The sequence below is a fragment of the Scyliorhinus canicula genome, chromosome 14 (genome assembly GCF_902713615.1).
Source record: "Scyliorhinus canicula chromosome 14, sScyCan1.1, whole genome shotgun sequence".
NCBI lineage: Eukaryota > Metazoa > Chordata > Chondrichthyes > Carcharhiniformes > Scyliorhinidae > Scyliorhinus > Scyliorhinus canicula.
The window spans coordinates 99,977,690-99,998,881 of record NC_052159.1 but is presented as its reverse complement, the minus strand read 5'-3'; positions in this window follow the sequence as shown (position 1 = coordinate 99,998,881).

Sequence of the window (21,192 nt, the reverse complement as noted above, 5' to 3'; positions counted from 1 at the left end):
GGTTTACTTTTAGCCAGGCACTGCAAACTCTTGGACAAGTTCCTTATCAAGTTTCCCCTTACCTACCCAATCCCACATCCCGGTTTCCCCCAACGATTTTACCCCACCTCTCGCGGTCAGACTCTTCCTCTGTATCGTTCTTTGGAATTGCAACTTACGGTCGGCCAATAACTAACGTGAAATCAATCCCTAACTATGGGTGGTAGATAAAAGACACCCCATTTGGAGCCACATAATTGCCGTTCATCCTGCGCTGATACCCTGCTCGCAGCGCCAAGTATTGGAGGGAAGAAATGCTCAGAATCCGTTTGCGACCGCGTGGTGTTTGTAAAACTTTTGTTTATTCGAAAAATGGCTGTGTGCACAACATGAGAACCACAAGCTGCTGCTGCTTTCAGCTCGCACAAGTCAGTTCTGATTTTTGCAGGGATTCTATGCATATGTATTTTAACTTTGCTCACAGTTACAAATAATCATTGACGTCGTCGATCAATTTCATAGAGATGTTTGCTGAGCCCCATAATGGGAAACCGATTTACTCAGACAATGGGTTTTACAAGTTACCAGATCATGTTCAGAATGTTCCCCTTAACCTGGAATAATGCCTGGACCGGAAGCCACATTGCTCATTAGTCCTTGGTGAGGTGTTAATGGGTTTGTATTCCCTGCTCTGGGTAGAACAATGAATCTCCTGCAGACAGGATGGGGCCGTAGTCTTGTAACGTGGGTTCCCCATTATTATCATAATGTCCTGTAAAATGATTAAATTATCCTGAGTCAGGGCAGCACGGTGGCCTAGTGGTTAGCACAACCGCCTCACGGCGCTGAGGTCCCAGGTTCAATCCCGGCTCTGGGTCACCGTCCGTGTGGAGTTTGCACATTCTCCCTGTGTCTGCGTGGGTTTCACCCCCACAACCCAAAAATGTGCAGAGTAGGTGGATTGGCCACACTAAATTGCCCCTTAATTGTAAAAAATAATTGGGTAATCTAAATTTTTTTTTAAAAGAAAAAAAAAATTATCCTGAGCCCAGGCTTTCTAACAATTTAATCCTCCGCCTGTTGGTTTCCCACCTGCCATGTGCTGCTTTTAAGATAAAACATCTTTTTATTAATCTATGTATATTTTCTCACTAACAGCCCTGTCCCCCCGTTCCATGTCCCCCTGTCACACCTGCCTCCCCCTCCAAGATCTGCGGTACGTGACACCGGGGTGATGGGCCTGTGTTGGTGCTGTCAGCGGGTCACTATTCAAGGCAGGAGGGTGATGACCACTCGCTGTGAGGAAAGCCCTGGCGCTCCTCAGGTTCTGATTATGTCTGACTCACAGCCATCCTCACGGAGCCTGCACTGGGGGTGACTGATTTTGGATACTGTGGGGGGAGGGGGGGGCAGCGTCTGTGTCCAGTGAGCAATGTGGTTTACGGTCCAGGTTGTCTGTCACTGTGGCTTTCCTATGCTCTCACCGGTGCCGATTCCTCGGGGGTTGCAGCAGGAAGCGACTCCGGATGGGGAGAATGACCCACCCTGTTGTGAAGATTAAAGCCATGATGTGGAGATGCCGGCATTGGACTGGGGTGAGCACAATAAGAAGTCTTACAACACCAGGTTTAAGTTCAGGACTTTAACCTGGTGTTGCAAGTCTTCTTACTGAGAAGATTAAAGTGACAGAGGTGTTCCATGTTTCAGGTGTGAAATGTTTTGCTGGTGAACATTTTAAAGTAACAATTACCCATTCCTCCTAATTACAAATACTGATATTTTCTCACTAACAGCCCTGTCCCATTCAGCATTCTACAAGGAGGCCTTCAGGAGACGCGACAACGCAAAATTGCTGAGCAAAAACTTATAGCTAAGTTCCGCACGCATGAATGCGGACTCAACCGGGATCTGGGATTCATGTCGCATTACATTCGGCCCCCACCAACAAGCCTGGACTTGCAGAGGCCTACCGACTGAACTGGCTTGGGACAATTCACACCTCTTTAACCTGGAGTTACCTCTCTCTCTGCATCTTTGATGATTTGATTGCCTGCAGGTGCTCGCATTCCGGGGCATCTCTGACTGTGTCTATATAAACATTTCTGGAACAAGCCTTTCCATTCACCTGAAGAAGGAGCCGTGCTCCGAAAGCTCGTGTTTGAAACAAACCTGTTGGACTTTAACCTGGTGTTGTAAGACTTCTTACTGTGCTCACCCCAGTCCAACGCCGGCATCTCCACATCACAAATACTGATGCCACCAGTCCCCACTCAGTGCTCCTAAAAGTTCTGTATCCTCTGTGGCCTAGTGCTACATTGAGGTGGAGGCAGCCTGCTGGCATCCATGCCCGGTGGCCTTTGATGCCCTTGGCCATTGTCATCTGGAGGGACAAGTCCCAGTCCCAGGTGGACGTTTCTGAGGTGCTACAGCATGTCCCAGTCATTGAGGAACATCACTGAGAGCGTTGACACCTTGGCTCAGACATTGGGGAGCCGCCTGGGCTGGCAGACCCGGCTGATGCTGATTCAGCCAACGCACAGTCCAGCTGCCTACCCGTTCTGAGTTGACCCCCAGGGCCCTATGGGCACCGACTGGCCCGTTCCGAGTTGACCCCCAGGGCCCTATGGGCACCGACTGGCCCGTTCCGAGTTGACCCCCAGGGCCCTATGGGCACCGACTGGCCCGTTCCAAGTTGACCCCCAGGGCCCTATGGGCACCGACTGGCCCGTTCCGAGTTGACCCCCAGGGCCCTATGGACACCGACTGGCCCGTTCCGAGTTGACCCCCAGGGCCCTTTGGGCACCGACTGGGCCATGAAGGAACTGAGCTTATCTGAGGTGTGGCGATGATGGCCATCAGCTTCCCCAAGGTCCCCCCGATAACGGTGCACCTCAGAGTCAGCAGCCAGATCAGGGTGGCACGGTGAGGCATGTTCTGTTGACAAGTGGGCCAGGCCCTCCAGCCCCAGGGTCCCCAGAGGATGTTGCCAGGGCATCAAAAGCCTGAGAGGCGGTCAGCAGCAAGCTGCATCTACCTCTGATGTGCATCCTAACACTTAGATGCAGCGGTAGCACATTGAAGGCTAAGCAGGTCAAGGATTACTGAGGGGGCACTTGGTGGGAAGGGGCGAAGGAGGGAAGGGAGAAAGGGGAAGTGTGGGGAATGGGGGGGGGGGGTGGCACCATCAGGGGTTAGGGGCAGTTGGGGTCACAAATGTACAGCATTGAAACATTTTGCACCCGAGACATTTGATGCTTCTGGAACGTTATTCCGCATTGCAGGCCGACCTCCAAGCCCCTGCCCTAGTCCCCCTGTACGGTGGTCCTGAATTTCACCCCCACCCGGCTCTCAAGCCATACCACATGCAAGTAATGGGTGTGAGCGAGATCTCAGCATAGAGGCAGGAGTCGGTCCCTGCCATGGATTGAAGAGCACCAGTGCTCAGCTCTCTGCGGGTTATCATCGACCCGCCTTTGGCAGTGATCCGCTGACAGTGCTGACACAGTCCCAAGACCCTGGAGTGTTGTAACACAGAACCTGGGAGGGTGGAACAGTGTGATTGGGAAGGGGAGGGCAATGAGTGGGGGTGGGGAAGGAATGGGTGGTGGCTGATAACCTGGGCTGAGTGGGGGATGGATGTGGTGGGATGGTGGGTGTGAAGGGTGGGTGTAAGGGTGAGATGATGGATGAAGCCACTGAAACGAGAAGCGGGTGAGGATAAGGTTCTCCCTGGCCCCCTGGGCATGCACGACCTTCGCCATTGCCATCTGTCCCCTATCCTCTGACCGGTTCTACGGGTATTCCCCAGGTTTGCACTCCAGCCCCTCCAGGTCTGGCATCTCCTCGTCCATCCCCTTGGAAATGAACGCATGTTCCTCCCCCTCTTCCTCCAGCACGTTGCCCTGCTGCTGTGCCAGGTTGTGGAGGACACAGAAAACCAGCACAACGCGGGCAACTCTCTGGGGGAGTGCACCACCTGAGCGCCCGAGGCATCGAAACAGCATTTTGAGCAGTCCGATGCACCGCTCAATGACATGCCGGGTTGCCGCATGGGTCTCATTGTATCTGGCATCCGCATTGGTCACCGGCCTCCGTATGGCATCATTAGCTGGTACCTCTTACCAAGAGCCAACCAGCCATTCTGGGGTGGTCCTCGAAGTGTCTGGAGATCTCTGACTGCCCCAGGATGTAGCTGTCATGCCCACTCCCTGGGAGGTGGGAACACACGTGCATGATCCGAAATGGTGGTTGCACATGAGTTGAACGTTCAGGGAGTGGAACCCCCTCCTCTTGATGTAGGGCACTCACTGACGATATGGTGCGTGCAAGATGACATGCATGCCATCTATTTCCCCTAGACCTGGGGCATCCCAGCAATGGTGGAGAATCTGCTGCTCGGGCATCTTCTTGAGGTTCGTCCAGGTCAAAGTTGACTGTCGGGGTAAACAGGCATCCGTTACTTCACGGGTGCATTTGTGGGCTGTTGCTTGTGAAAAGTCACACAAGTCTCCGTTCGAGGCCTAGAATGATCCTGAGGCATAAATGTTCAGGGCTGCAGTGACCTTGATGGTCGCTGGGAGCACGTATCCTCCTCCTCCACGTGGTGCCATGTTTGCGAGCACATGGCACATGTGCTGCACTGTCCCCTTGTTGAGGCGGCACCTCCTGTGGCACATGCTAACCATTATCTGTCCAAAAGGCCAGCGATGCCTGTACACCTTGGCCATTGCTAGCATCCCCCTCTGGGTCCCTCCCTGGTCTGATGGGCGGCCGGGTCATCAGGGTGTGTGGCGGGGCCCTGTACATGGTCCACTGCCTCAAACCTCTGTCGATGCTGCTACCACTGCCTTTTCCGGTGTCTGGTCACCTGGCCTGTCAGCAGCACCGCAGGGCACCCTCTGCGGTGTCCAAGGTACCACCCAACTCGTGTAATATCTGACAGGAATTGGAGAGGGTGAGAGACTGAGAGCCAGTGATGGCTTCCACCCCCGGAACCTCCAGTCCCCCATGGCTCCCCCCTCCTCCCCACTCACATTCCCTGCCATCCCTCAGTGGGCCATTGAGCCCTTGCACCCTGGGGCCTGTACCCCAGACACCAGCTGGTAACATAACCTGGACCAGCTGCTGGTTCCCTCACCAGTGCACAAACCCACCCTTTGGTGGCAGAAATGGCTCCAGTGCTGAAGCCCAGCCCCTGGGTGTTCAATGTTGGCTGCTGCGTCTGTGGTGTTGAGGCCTGCAGTGTTCAGGCAAACAATCCAGGCCTCATGGTCTGATTGGGATGAAAGACAATAACTCCCACCTGCGACATGGCACTCCTACCCACGGGAATTCACTTGGGAGCTGTCAAGTGCTCACTTCATTACGATTGCCAAGCAGCAATAGCCTTCAGTTGTCTGGCCAGAGGCTGCCACGGACAGTTATAGGTGGTCAGTGGGACTGATAGGCCGGAGCTGGAATTGCCCCGTTCTGGGCACACACGGTGTATGCCGGACTCGCAGGGGCTGACATAAACCCCCCACAGCCCAGGGATGTCCCTTCCCCCCACATCCCCCCCCATGCAGCCCGAGGCTACTCCCCATAGGGACTCTCCCCCCCCCCCCCCCCCCCCCCCCGAGCACTGAGGCAGCAACTCCAGTGCCTCCGTGCTCACTGCCCGGAATTGAAGATGGCTCCTCATCTCCTCAGATCCCCACGGGAGCCATTCCGCCAGCTCCACATTTTTAAAAAGGTGTACTAATCGGTGCTCATCTGTCCGCTTGCTGGGGAGGGAGTTAGATCACGGGTAGTCTTTAGAAAGGGGGGTCGTTCCTGATAATTGTATGGAGATTGGGTTTAATTGGTGATTTTTGGTTTCTTGCCACGCCACGGCGGGGTCAGGCTGGTTAGATCGTAATCCGACTGTCACCCAGCGACGTTCCCGATTTTGGCATCTCCCGTGATCTAATGGCCGTGTTCTCGCTCAAGCGTAACGTCGCTGTTAAGTTGGGCCTGAGTAATTTTTTGGGTCAATCATGCCCATAGTTAATGTTTCGAGTCCATATAACGTTTCTTCAGATTTCCAGCATCTGCAGTGTTTTGCTTTGATTTTAGCGTTTCATTTGCTATCACATAACTCCTTGTGCATCTGTTCAATAGTATTTATTAGAGTTAGCCATTTACTCCACATTCTCCCACCCATCCCAAGTCTTTATCCCCTTGCTATTATATACACATCCTTCTCTACCTCCTACTAAAATCTCTGAAGTTATAAAAAGGAGACAGAAAAGGAAGGGTGGAACCCAGAACTCCAGTTCTTTACCTTCTAACAAAGAAATCTGGATAAAATGTACTTCCTGACTCCTCTTTGAACCACAACCTGAACCTCTGGAATGAGAGCAATGCTGCCTTCTTCCCAGTAATTACCTAAAATTACAACAAACATCCTACCTGCATTAGTGTTGACAGATGGTATAATTTTGAACAAGAGATACAATCAAACTAAGATCATGGAACAAAGAGAACTTCTTCAGGGCTTAGTCAGATCATAACATTGCAAAATATTTGATGCAACACAGCATTGATGTGTCCTAATCACATCTTCATGTGAATACGACACATCGATGCTATGTTGCAACAAATGCAATAATGCTATGTTGCAGGAAAAAGACTGGCAGGGCTATAGTCATAGGGGATTCAATTGTAAGGGGAGTAGACAGGTGTTTCTGTGGTCGAAAACGAGACTCCCGAACGGTATGTTGCCTCCCGGGTGCTCGGGTCAGGGATGTCTCCGATCGGCTGCAGGACATACTGAAGGGGGAGGGTGAACAGCCAGTTGTCGTGGTGCATATAGGCACCAACAATATAGGTAAAAAAAGGGATGAGGTCCTACAATCAGAATTTAGGGAGTTAGGAGATAAGTTAAAAAGTAGGACCTCAAAGGTAGTAATCTCAGGATTGCTACCAGTGCCACGGGACAGTCAGTGTAGAAATTCAAGAATAGTCAGAATGAATACGTGGCTTGAGGGATGGTGCAGGAGGGAGGGGGTTCAGCTTTTCGGGACATTGGAACCGGTTCTGGGGGCGTTGGGACCATTACAAACCGGATGGTCTACACCTGGGCAGGACTGGAACCAATGTCCGAGAGGGTGCTTTTGCTAACACTGTTGGGGAGGTTTTAAACTAATGTGGCAGGGGGATGGGAACCAGATTAGGAAGTTAGAGGTCAGTAAAGAAGCAGCAACTAAAGCCAGTAAGGTACGAGACAATAAACTCAATGTGACTAAGAGGAAGAGTAGACAGGGAAGAGATGATGAACGCAAAGGTGGTCTGAGGTGCATTTGTTTTAATGCGAGAAGTGTAGCAGGTAAGGCAGATGAACTTGGTCTTGTATCAGTACCTGGGAATATGATGCTATTGGTATTACTGAGACTTGGTTGAGGGAAGGGCAGGACTGGCAACTGAATATCCCAGGGTATAGATGCTTCAGGAGGGATAGAGAGGGAGGTAGAAGGGGTGGAGGAGTTGCATTACTCGTCAGAGATGATATCACAGCTGTGATTTAAGTAGGGCATGATGGAGGATTCGAGCACTGAGGCAATATGGGTGAAGCTGAGAAATAGGAAGGGTGCAGTAACATTGTTGGGACTTTACTACAGGCCTCCCAAAAGCGAGCATGAAATAGAGGTACAAATATGCAGACAGATTATAGAAAAATGTAGGAGCAATTGGGTGGTTGTGATGGGAGATTTTAACTTCCCCAACATTGAATGGGATTCGTGTAGTGTTGGAGGCGTAGATGGAGCAGAGTTTGTAAGGAGCATCAGGGAGAGTTTTTTAGAGCAGTATGTAAATAGTCCAACTCGGGAAGGGGCCATACTGGACCTGGTATTGGGGAATGATCCCGGCCAGGTGGTTGATGTTTCAGTCGGTGATTACTTTGGGAATAGCGATCACAATTTCGTAAGTTTTAGAATACTCATGGACAAGGACAAGAGGGGTCCGAAAGGAAGAGTACTAAATTGGGTAAAGGCAGAGGATAACAAAATTCGGCAGGAGCTAGGGAATGTGGATTGGGAGCAGCTGTTTAATGGTAAATCCACATTTGAAATGTGGAAGTCATTTAAGGAAAGGTTGATTAGAGTGCAGGACAGACATGTTCCTGTGAAAATGAAAGATAGAAATGGCAAGATTAGGAAACCATGGATGACGGGTGGAATTGTGAGACTAGCTAAGATGAAAAAGGAAGCATACATAGGATCGAGGCAACTCAAAACTGATGAAGCTTTGGAGGAATATCGGGAAAGTAGGACGAATCTCAAACGCGCAATAAAGAGGGCTAAAAGGGGTCATAAAATATCTTTGGCTAACAGGGTTAAGGAAAATCCCAAAGCATTTTATTCGTATGTAAGGAGCAAGAGGGTAACTAGAGAAAGGATTGGCCCACTTAAAGACAAAAATGGGAATTTATGCGTGGACTCAGAGGAAATGGGTGAGATTCTTAATGAGTACTTTGCATCGGTATTCACAAAGGAGAGGGACAAGACAGATGTTGAGGCTAGGGATGGATGTTTAAATACTCTCGGTCAAGTTTTCATACGGAAGGGGGAAGTTTTGGGTATTCTAAAAGACATTAAGGTGGACAAGTCCCCAGGACCGGATGGGATCTATCCCAGGTTGCTGAGGGAAGCGAGGGTCGAAATAGCTGGGGCCTGTTGCACGTTTTACTATGGGCGTAAAACGCGTTTATTGGAGTGTATTAACACGCCTCCGAGTTCGACGTGTGCTTAACACTGCTAGGCTCTGTTCTATGTAATTATTCAAGCTCTGGAGTCGCCAGCTGCCGTATAGGCAACGTCACAAGTATTCCAAGGTCAAATTCAAAGTAATAAAGACGATACACCGATTAGTCAAGTTCAAACGATCAATATTTATTATACAGTTAATAATAAATACTCATGCACACACACTAAGAGACTAAGCTACAACTAAACATAAGCAAACAGAATACTTATCTAACAGGAACAGGCAAGGTCAGAGAACGAGGCCTTCGTCCTGGTTTTGTCTGCAGCCTTCAGCAAGCGTTCTGGCACTTGGGAGTCTAGTGGGCTTGGATCGCGTAGCGAGCGTTGAACTTACGGTTTCGGCGGCTGGTGCTCAACGGCTGGAGTCAGGATACCAGGTGTCAGTCGGGGCCGGAGCACAGGTTTAACAGACCGGACAACACGAGGTCCCTATCTTTTATAGGGGTTCCGTTGTCCTTCCCTCTTCTCGGGCGGGCTCTACCTATTGGATCAATTTCTTATCGATACTGGATTAATTCCCCAATGCGAGGGGGTCTCCGTGATGGAGGGGGCGTTTCTTATGTCCTTTTGTTCGGAGGTTTCTGGTGCCTCGATGTCTGGGTCTTGATTGGAATGTGTCCATTCAGAACCAAATGTATCTATTGTGTGGGTGTTCAAGTCTGATGGCCTCATTAGCATGCAAAGCGTTTTGCCATTTGCACCTAGCTAAGGTCTCTTCACCTGAGCCCAAACTGGTTTCTGCTGCTGCAGAATGCAAACTGCTCTTTGCAGACTGCTGTTCTGGCTGAACTGTCTGTTTCTCAGCAGCCTTCCATTTTAGTTTGGCTCAGTGTCCATTTTGCGTGGCCAGCATGGCTACATTCCCTCCTTGTGATCCTCACAATCATACTATTGTGAAGGATCACCTATGTACTTTGCCTCCTTGTGTTCTGACCTCTTGCCAGTTCCTGTTCTACTCTGTTCTAAACTATGGGAAGAAGAGAAAAAAAATTTTAACTAACATTTCTACTTGGCCCTATGTCAAAGGGACATGCATTACTACAATTGGGAACCTCTACCTATCACTATTAACCTTAACCTTAACTTAAACATTTAATCACTCTAAAATCTTAACCATTCACACCACAACATAACACTTCCCAACTCGGCAGTCGAGTATGGAACAATATAATACATGGCTGAATTTTATTTACAGAGTGTTGTAATCAGTGAGGGGTTGAGGGGTTTGGTGGAATCCGAAGATGGGGGATTGCACTCTATAGATGGGTGAGGTGCTGGAACGAGAGGCTCTCCTCTTCCATTTCCTCAACCTGAGGGTCTGCACTAGGATGGTGAGGATCGCAATCACCAACAGTGATTCGATTATGTAGGACATGGAGTACCACGTCATGAATTTAGTACACCAGGTCTGAACCTCGCTGATCAGAGCTGAGCACTGGGGGTTTGCTGTAATTGAAACATTTACGGTGGGGGTTGTGGGGGAAACGTGTCTTGTTTCCACACATATACATATGACATTAAATAGTAATAAGTGGGCTTCCATCATTTTGCTGTTCTTCTTCTTTCTCTTCCTTCTTCCTCCGGTATTGACAATCCTGGCTTCGACCTCTGTCTCGTCCTTTGAAACCTTTGGGATCAAGCACAGTATCTGTCAATACACAGTTTAAGACCTTTACTTGTTAGTGCATCTGTCTTTCAAAACCCAATTGACCCTTTAAAATGACTGGCTAAGTCACACCCTGTGACTCCCCTCATTTTTTTTTTCAAAAAGCGAATTTAAAGACCAGCATACACCTAACAATCCTTCCTTCTGCGAGCCGTCTCGCAGGCTTTGCTGATTTACCATCCGAATGTTTCCGGATGTAAATAGCATGTGGGATGGCGGCCGAAGGGCTACCTAACCTAAAATGAAAACAAATTTGGAAAGAAACATCCGAATGAGTTGCGTATGGGCCGCTACGGGTACGAGTTGGATGGGATCCCCGGGTAGGGCGTGCTGTGCCATACCCGAGCTTGGCTGACCAAGGGTTGGTTCTCAGACAGGGCGGGTCCTCAGTGCCGTTTGTCCACTGCCTGAGTAACCTGGAGAAAACGGGTACGAATGTGTTAACCATGACTTGCAGCCTCTATTTCGCCGAATAGAGGGGCACCTAAAAAACCAAGGGAGCCAAGATGCTCCGTTCTGAAAACAGGGAACAAGTCGTGAACCGTGTCGGTTCACCAGAGGATACAACTGAAGTTCTCAGAAATATCTGCGGACAAGCTATTTGGCGTGTGGCCTTACAACTTTGGAAAAGATCTCCAATCAAACCGAAGTTCTCAGAAGTATCTGCGGACAAACTAACGTGTATGTGAGGTGGTCACAATCTTTTCAGCTGAAAAGAAGATGTCCATCCTCCAACTGAAACATTTACATTCCTGGAAACAAACAAACATAAAATGAAGACAAACATACGTGCAGGTTCCATCAGAAAGGACATCGTTTCCCTCAAACGATTCCTATCTTACATCATCTGGACACCTCACTTTGATTCTGCCTCTGTGAACAGGGTCACAAAGGGGTTGCCGTGTCGGGAGTCAGACACCGTGTCGTCCTGCTCTCCCGGATCCCACACCCTTGTGTGGATCAGGCATGCTATTTTGGAGTTGTGTGACCGGGGGTCACTCTCGTCATTGCGGACAAGTCTGTAGGAATTGTCCCTGTGCCATTGTGTAGCGTCGAGTGTGTTGTCGGGGTAGTCGGGGTCGGGTGGTGGTTCTGGGTTTTTAAGGTAAGTGACTTCCATGGGGTCACTGGAGTCGGGGTCGTAGGTGGTGCAGTGTGGGCTGTATGGCTGTGTGGTGTCGCTGTCTTCAGAGTCAGTGTCTGTCCTACTGTCTCTGCTGTGGCAGCTTGTGGGCGTGTCGGGGCGTGGTCTGTGGTGGTCTGTGGGCGGAGTCGTGGGCGAGTCCGTTGATGTACTGGTCTGTGAGGGGGATGGTGGAAAAGTGTCTCTGGTGGGCGGGGTGAAGTGTTCTGCTGCGTCTAGCAGGACATGGTGGGCATGGTTGGCCTGTGTTCCATATGCCTTTAACTGGTTTATATGGAACCACGCGGTCTTCCCATTAGGATACTTTATCCTGTAAACGGAGGGGCTAATTTTGTCCGAAATTGAGTAGGGGCCGGAATATTTTGGAGCCAAAAAACTGCTGGGGTTATAAACAGATAACATTACCTGTTGCCCAACCTGGAATTCTGTGGTGTGTACGGTCTTATTGAAACAGGCAGTCCGTTGCTGTCGGCGTTTCCCTAGCTGGACTGCGGCTGCGAGCTGTGCAGACCTCACAGTCTCAACTAGATCTTTAACTGCCTTTTCATGTGTGAGGGCCGTCACTTCGGGGCTTGTCATGTCCAGTCCTAAAAGGAATTCTGTACCTTTCATAGGGCGTCCGGTCATGAGTGTATGTGGTGTGTATCCTGTCGATGTGGAGACAGTGTTCCTTATGAACATAAGTGCAAAGGGGAGCACTGAATCCCATGTGGAATTGTTCTCTTGAACCATTTTCCTAAGGGTAGTTTTTAGGGTCCGATTCATGCGCTCCACAATCCCGCTGGACTGTGGATGATACGCAATGTGGAAGTTCTGTTTGATTCCGAATATTGTCAGGACGTTCCTCATGACCCGTCCTGTAAAGTGAGATCCCTGGTCCGAATCGATACTTCGGGGTAAACCCCATCTCGTGAAGATGTGGTGGGTCAGGATCTTTGCAGCTGTCTTTGCTGTATTTGTTCGTGAGGGAAATGCCTCTACCCACTTGGTAAAGGTGTCTATCACCACCAGAACGTATTTATAGCCATTCCGACAAGGGGGCAATGGACCTATAAAGTCGATCTGGAGGTTTGTCCAAGGGCCGTTAACTGGGCGAGTATGCCGAAGTTGTGCCTTATTAGAATACCTGTCCGGGTTATTCTGAGCACAAATCAGGCAATTCTCTATGTAGTGCGTTACATCATTCCTGAGATCAGGCCACCAACAGAGTTGCCTGAGGTGCCTCGTTGTTGCATCAATTCCCTGATGCCCGTGTCCGTCATGGAACAAGGCAATCATCTGATTCCTGTCCTGCTGTGGGACCACATAAAGTCGGTCCTTAATGATCACACCCTCATGTGTGGTCAGTGCGTGTTTAAAGTGCTCGTAAGCAGGCACAAAGTTTCCCTTGAAAACCTCCCTGAGGTCTCCGTCCTGTTTTTGTGCTGCCACGAGATCTTTAATATCAGTCTGTGAGACTTGGACTGCGCTCACAGGGGCGCTAGCTGGTGCGCTAGCTGGGGGGGTCCATAAGTGTCCTCTCCTGGAACCTGCCTTAGCCAACGCGTCGGCTTTTACATTCCCAGGTGGTGATGACCTATGGTGGCTGCGAACTTTTATAATGCCGAAGGTCCTGTCCTTCGCTTTCGCTAAAATATGCTGGAGTAGAGGGGCTGATGGAAGGGGTTTCCCGTCTGCGGAGACAAAACCTCGTGTCCTCCACAGGGGCAGAAAATCGGTTAAACTGTTACAGACATATAAGCTGTCTGAATATATGTCTGCTGGGCTGGGGAAAGAATCGGGGTGGTCCACTATGTACGCTATGGCTGCTAGCTCTGCTGCCTGCGCGCCTAAGTGACCTGGTAACTTAAGAGCGATGTCTTCGAGAGCGCGCCCCTGCGCGTCCTCTACATAGATGCCGCATCCTGTGATACGCTCACCATTTAAAACTGTGGAGGAACCGTCTACATAAATCCTCAAGGGTCCACACGTGTCTGTGGGCTGGGGGCTTTGTTTCGGGTTCCCTATCTTCCTGGGGGGTGTTTTGGCTAAAAAGGGTCCTGTGTTATGCAGGGGAGCTATAATTTCACAGTCATGGGGCTGTCCGGGGTATTGGAGGTTGTCTGCTAAGTATGTGTGGGTGCGTGTCCGTTTTACTGTAATGTCCCGTCCTTGTAAAAGTAGGGTCCACCTAGCTGCCCTAATCTGGCTAACTGAACCGTCCTTCAGTCGACCGTCTAGTAGTAGCTGTGTGGGTGTGTGTTCGGTTAGAATGGTGATGGGGTTGAGTCCGGTGATGTATGAGAAATACTGCACTGCCCAGAAGACAGCAAGGAGGTGCCTCTCACAGGCTGAAAATCCTTGTTCTACTGGGTCTAACAGTCGGGAGGCATAAGCCACTGGTCTTAGCTGCTCGTGCCGTTCTTGAAGCAACACGGCCGAGAGGGTCAGATCGGTGCTCGCTACCTCTATTGCGTACGGTGAAAGTTGGTCGGGGACTAGCAGCGCGGGTGCTGCACTAAGGGCTCGTTTCAACTCTTCCACAGCGCCTGTATGCTGCGGAAGCCATTCCCAGGGGGCTCCTTTCTTAAGGAGGTCTGAAAGTGGGGCGGCTTTTGTCGCGAATCCGTCGATGTGGTTCCGACAGTAGCCAACCAGTCCTAAAAACGACCGGAGGGCTGATACATTCTGGGGAAGGGGCAATTTGACAATCGAATCAATTCTTTTGAATTCGATCTCGCGTTTGCCGTGCGTGATGACTGATCCCAAATACATCACTTTACTTTCCAATATTTGGGCCTTTTTCGGGTTAACTTTACAGCCAATTTCAGTTAAGAGTTCTAGGAGCTCGGCCAGAAGCGAAATGTGCTCTGCCTTTGTGTCTGTCTGCAGTAGTAGGTCGTCTACATACTGGACCAGACAATCGGGTCGGGAAAATTTCTCTAATCCACTTGCCAGCTGTCGGTGGAAAATGGAGGGTGAATTGTGGAATCCTTGTGGGAGGCATGTCCACGTGTACTGCTGAGTTTTGAAAGTGAATGCGAATTTGTATTGGCACGCTTTTGCCAATGGTATTGACCAGAATCCATTACTGATGTCCAATACCGTGAAGTACTTGGCGTTGAGACCCTGCTTGAGCATGGTCTCGGGACTAGTAGCTACCGTTGGGGCTACTGCGGGGGTTACTTTGTTGAGTTCCCGATAATCGATGGTCAGACGCCATGATCCATCGGGCTTCCTCACTGGCCAAATAGGGGCATTGTTGGTGGAGGCTACCGTTCTCAGTACACCTTGGTCCAACAAGCTGCCTATAACCTTTTCTATTTCCACCTCTGCCTCGAGGGGAAATCTATACTGCTTTTGCGGTCGGGGGTCCTGTCCGGTAACATGAACTTGTCCAGTCATTCTGCCACAGTCATGACGGTGACTTGCAAATGCTGTCCTGTGTTTGTTTAGTAGGGCCTTAATTTGTCGGTCGGTGTGGAGTGTAGTCAGGTCGAATGAGTACTCTCCCACTGCGCTAATCCGATTAGCGTAGTCTCCTACTGTGAGGGTGGCTGGGGCTCTGTCTGATCTCGCCATTCGCCAGACACACTGGTTCACTGGGTCGAACGACAAGCTGTGGGCGTTCATAAAATCTATCCCCAGGATGTGCTCTGCTGTCCGGGGAAGATTTACTAAAACTACGGGGTGCCTTGTGCTAATGTTCCCTAGCTGGATCGCTACGGGTGCTGTGATATGTCCCTGCTGCGAGTGTCCGGTGAACCCGCTAAGTGTGATGGTGGAGGTGGTCGGCCACGTGTCTGCGTGTGCCGTGGTTGTGGAGTTAATGGTGGTGCGGGATCCTCCTGTGTCCCACAGTAACTCTATGGGCTTCCCTTTGACTTTTGCCGTGACTACGGGCCTCCCTGATGAGTCCCATAGTGTGTCACAGACCCAAGTGGGGGAGCCCGAACACCGTCAGTTCGTCTCGTCCACATTGGTGGGTCCTGACTGTACTGCTACATTGTGGATGGGTTTTGCCTTGTTGCGGTTCAGAGTGCCTGTCTGCTGGCCTCTCTGAGATCGCTGGGGTGCATTACACTCTTTTGCCCAATGCCCTAACTGTCCACAGTTATAGCATTCCTGTCCTTTCTGTTGAGGGCTGCTCTTGCCTTCATTTACCCATGCGGGCTTCTGGTGCTCTCTGACTGCTTGGATATCTGCAGCAGCCTGAGCCTCCTCTGGGGATCTAACCTTTCCTTTTGCCTGAAGCGATTGCTCCCAAGCGCGGGACAATCTTTTCAGGACCCATTTTTCGTTATGGGCCTCTTCTGAGGGGTCGTAATTATTGCAAGCGCTCTGTCCTGCTTCTGTTGCGTGTGAGATAATTGTGCGCGTCCACTTAACCATGTTTTCGCGGGTTAAATGCGCTCTATCTAGCTGTCCGAAAACTGCGCTGAAATGAATCCACAGCCTTCCTGCGAATGCTGTGGGGTGTTCGGATCTCTTCTGCCTGCACTTATTCAAGCCTTCTACGGGGTCACCTCTATTGTACCCGATGGCATCTAAAATAGCAGTGTGCATCTCCTCTAGGCTGCCTCCTGCCACGTTTTGTGGGTCGGGGAGGGCTGCCACTACACTCTGGTCTAAGCTCAGCACGGTGAGCTTAACCTGCTCTCTCTCATCCAGGCCGTACATGGTAGCCTGCTGTTTTACTTTCGCAAAGAACTGGTGGGGGTCTGCGGTGGGGAGGAACGGAGTGATCTTTTCACAAGCGTCCCTTAGCTGGGTCACTGTTAAAGGGGTGGTGTAAGTTATGTCTGGGGCGCCTTCTGATTCGGCTTTCCTCTGTGTGGTTACGGGATTCATGGGTGCGGTTATGATCTGAGCTGTGGGGGGTTGGGGTGCCTGTCGTTTCTGCTGAGCTGCGGGCGCACATGTTCCCTGAACATAACGCTGCGCTGTCTCGCTTAATTCCTGCCAATCTGGGGCATTTTCCCCATCTAACTGAGCTCCAAAGGTGCTTTGGAAGCCATTCTGCACCGAAAGCAGAGATTGCAGTTCCGCAATCTGTTTTCTGCATTTCGCGTGGTCAACTGTGCTTTGTCTTTGTTCGGTTGTTGCAGCATGGAGTGCTCTCAAAGCTGCTTTGAGATCGGAACATTGCCTCTGCAATGCCTCCACCTGCTTTTCCGATTCCTGTCTTATCAGAACGGCACGTTGCACGTCCTGATAGGCCTTTCTCATACTGGGTCTGGGAACTGTTCAGATGAGCTAGACAAGACTGGTGAGCCCTCTTGACATCATCCACCTCTCTACCCTTCTCTGCCAACTTCCCTTTTAATTCCAGGTTTTCTTTCTCGATGTCCCTGACATCGACCTTACTCATTCGGTTCCTTTCCTCTAAATCTGCCCGGAGCGTCCTGATGACCTCCTCTGCGCCTCGCAACTGTGCCAAGCAGGACACAATCGCCATCGGCTTGCGTGCTTTACTTAAACTCTTTTTGTGTATCTGAGAGAGGTTCTCCCACCAAGTATGACCTATACTTCCGGGACCTGTCTCCTCATTTGCACAAAACTCTTTCCAAAGGGGCCATCCCTTTCCTTGTAAATATTTGCGGAGTTCCAGCTCCCACGTGGGACACTGGCCTACTCTGCTACTGCTGCTGGTCGCTGCGACCACAAACTTTGCTGGATCCATCAGACGTTCCATTGCCTGCATGGCCATTTCCTCTGACTCTCTTTTTATAATTTGGAACAGGGGGTTGCTGGGGTGGTGTTTCGTAAAAAGGGTACGGCTTACGCTATTTTCCGATCACAAAACTACCGAAAGTTTGTCGCAACAAAAAGCTTTCAGTTTTACCTTACAGCCCTGTTAGTACGCATGCACTAAAACACACTTCCGAATTTCGCTTATTATTTTGAACACCTTGAATACTTGTGATCTCTTTCTTTCTCTGCAATTTGGAGTTCTAATTCAAATTTCAGGGTCCTGGACACTGTGGTGTTTCCACTTGCAACAGGGTCCCGGCGGATGTCGCCACTAAATGTTGCACGTTTTACTATGGGCGTAAAACGCGTTTATTGGAGTGTATTAACACGCCTCCGAGTTCGACGTGTGCTTAACACTGCTAGGCTCTGTTCTATGTAATTATTCAAGCTCTGGAGTCGCCAGCTGCCGTATAGGCAACGTCACAAGTATTCCAAGGTCAAATTCAAAGTAATAAAGACGATACACCGATTAGTCAAGTTCAAACGATCAATATTTATTATACAGTTAATAATAAATACTCATGCACACACACTAAGAGACTAAGCTACAACTAAACATAAGCAAACAGAATACTTATCTAACAGGAACAGGCAAGGTCAGAGAACGAGGCCTTCGTCCTGGTTTTGTCTGCAGCCTTCAGCAAGCGTTCTGGCACTTGGGAGTCTAGTGGGCTTGGATCGCGTAGCGAGCGTTGAACTTACGGTTTCGGCGGCTGGTGCTCAACGGCTGGAGTCAGGATACCAGGTGTCAGTCGGGGCCGGAGCACAGGTTTAACAGACCGGACAACACGAGGTCCCTATCTTTTATAGGGGTTCCGTTGTCCTTCCCTCTTCTCGGGCGGGCTCTACCTATTGGATCAATTTCTTATCGATACTGGATTAATTCCCCAATGCGAGGGGGTCTCCGTGATGGAGGGGGCGTTTCTTATGTCCTTTTGTTCGGAGGTTTCTGGTGCCTCGATGTCTGGGTCTTGATTGGAATGTGTCCATTCAGAACCAAATGTATCTATTGTGTGGGTGTTCAAGTCTGATGGCCTCATTAGCATGCAAAGCGTTTTGCCATTTGCACCTAGCTAAGGTCTCTTCACCTGAGCCCAAACTGGTTTCTGCTGCTGCAGAATGCAAACTGCTCTTTGCAGACTGCTGTTCTGGCTGAACTGTCTGTTTCTCAGCAGCCTTCCATTTTAGTTTGGCTCAGTGTCCATTTTGCGTGGCCAGCATGGCTACAGGCCTTAACAGATATCTTTGCAGCATCCTTGAGCACGGGCGAGGTCCCGGAGGACTGGAGAATTGCTAATGTTGTCCCTTTGTTTAAGAAGGGTAGCAGGGATAATCCAGGGAATTATAGACGTGTGAGCTTGACGTCAGTAGTAGGCAAACTGTTGGAGAAGATACTGAGGGATCGGATCTATTCACATCTGGAAGAAAATAGACTTATCAGTGATAGGCAGCATGGTTTTGTGCAGGGAAGGGCATGTCTTACAAATCTAATAGAATTCTTTGAGGAAGTGACAAAGTTAATTGATGAGGGAAGGGCTGTAGATGTCGTATCCATGGACTTTAGTAAGGCGTTTGATAAGGTTTCCCATGGCAGGTTGATGGAAAGAGTGAAGTCGTATGGGGTTCAGGGTGTACTAGCTAGATGGATAAAGAACTGGCTGGGCAACAGGAGACAGAGAGTAGTGGTGGAAGGGAGTGTCTCAAAATGGAGATGGGTGACTAGCGGTGTTCCACAGCGATCCGTGCTCGGACCACTGTTGTTTGTGATCTACATAAATGACCTGGAAGAAGGTATAGGTGGTCTGATTAACAAGTTTGCAGATGATACTAAGATTGGTGGAGTTGCAGATAGCGAGGAGGACTGTCAGAGAATACAACAAAGTATAGATAGATTGGAGAGTTGGGCAGAGAAATGGCAGATGGAGTTCAATCCAGGCAAATGCGAGGTGATGCATTTTGGAAGATCAAATTCAAGAGCGGACTATATGGTCAATGGAAGGGTCTTGGGGAAAATTGATGTGCAGAGAGATCTGGGAGTTCAGGTCCATTGTACCCTGAAGGTGGCAACGCAGGTTGATAGAGTGGTCAAGAAGGCATACAGCATGCTTGCCTTCATCGGACGGGGTATTGAGTACAAGAGTTGGCAGGTCATGTTACAGTTGTATAGGACTTTGGTTCGGCCACATTTGGAATACTGCGTGCAGTTCTGGTCGCCACATTACCAGAAGGATGTGGATGCCTTGGAGAAGGTGCAGAGGAGGTTCACCGGGATGTTGCCTGGTATGGAGGGTGCTAGCTATGAAGAAAGGTTGAGTAGATTAGGATTGTTTTCGTTGGAAAGACGGAGGTTGAGGGGGGGCCTGATTGAGGTCTACAAAATTATGAGAGGTAGGACAGGGTGGACAGCAACAAGCTTTTCCCAAGAGTGGGGGTGTCAGTTACAAGGGGTCACGACTTCAAGGTGAGAGGGGGAAAGTTTAAGGGAGATGTGCGTGGAAAGTTTTTTACGCAGAGGGTGGTGGGTGCCTGGAACGCTTTACCAGCGGAGGTGGTAGAGGCGGGCACGATAGCATCATTTAAGAAGCATCTAGACAGATATATGAACGGGTGGGGAACAGAGGGAAGTAGACCTTGGAAAATAGGAGACAGGTTTAGATAAAGGATCTGGATCGGCGCAGGCTGGGAGGGCCGAAGGGCCTGTTCCTGTGCTGTAATTTTCTTTGTTCTTTGTTCTTTGTTCATATCTGACCAAGTCTCAGTGTTATTAATCATACAGCAATCCCAGTCAGGTCACAGAGAGTTGAAGCAATGCACACCAGAAATTAGTGATGCTGGCTATCAAAAGGTTTGGAAATATTGATTTTTAAAGTTTATTGTTGTAAAAATTGAACAGAAGTAACATAATGCAGTATTATTCACAGGTTATATTTTGGCATGTTAAGTTTAATTTACAATAGGTTTAAACCCAAGGAAGTGGACCAGAAATTCAGTCTCTCTCATCACCCCCATCATTCTATCGTTCCCATCATTCCCTGTCCATCGTTCTCCAATCGGGAGGGAGGGAAGGGGTAGCCGGGTGGTTGAGGTGTAGTCAAGTGGACAGAAGTATTTTCAAGGGGTCAGGAGGGTTGGCCAGGGGTTCAGGGGTTGATTCAATAGTAGGTTTTGCAGCTGCCCAGATGTTAGCATATTCTATTCCTTATATATATGTATGTGTCATAATTAAGAAGATCTCTTCTTAAATTAAGTACATATGTCTTATCTTTTTATCATTTTTAATGGGGTGTGTGTTGCTGGAAAGCTGCATTCTTATATAGGATGCACACACACGCTGTCATCTCTCTCTCACATAAGCCACACACACACAAACCCATCTCAGTCTTCCATGCAGAAGGCCTGCTTCCCCCACTACCGCACAGAGGCCCCACTTCCCACTCCCGCACGGAGGCCCCACCTCCCACCCCCGGACAGAGGCCCCATTCCCCACTCCCGCATGGAGGCCCCACCTCCCACTCCCACACGGAGGACTAGGTGTCCCTGCTCCCCCAAAGATTCCTGATTTCAGCATCCACACCCTGGTCTTCTGGCTGCCCAGGATCCGGTGTCTTTGTCTGAGGCAAGATCAACAGCATCTGCGTATTTATGGTCCAGAGGTACAACCCTGGAGAGAGCGCAGCAGACAATGACAATTGGCAGACACCCGAACCCACTCCCCCACAGGGACCACTTAAATAGGGAGACCCCCTATAGGGCACCCCTAAATAGGGAGAAACCTCCTCCCCCAGAAAAAAAAATGCTGTAACCACAACGTTCACAAACATCAACCACAGTAAAGAGAGTTAAGTGCTGTCAATTTCAGGCTCAGTATTTCAAAATCACTTGAGCGT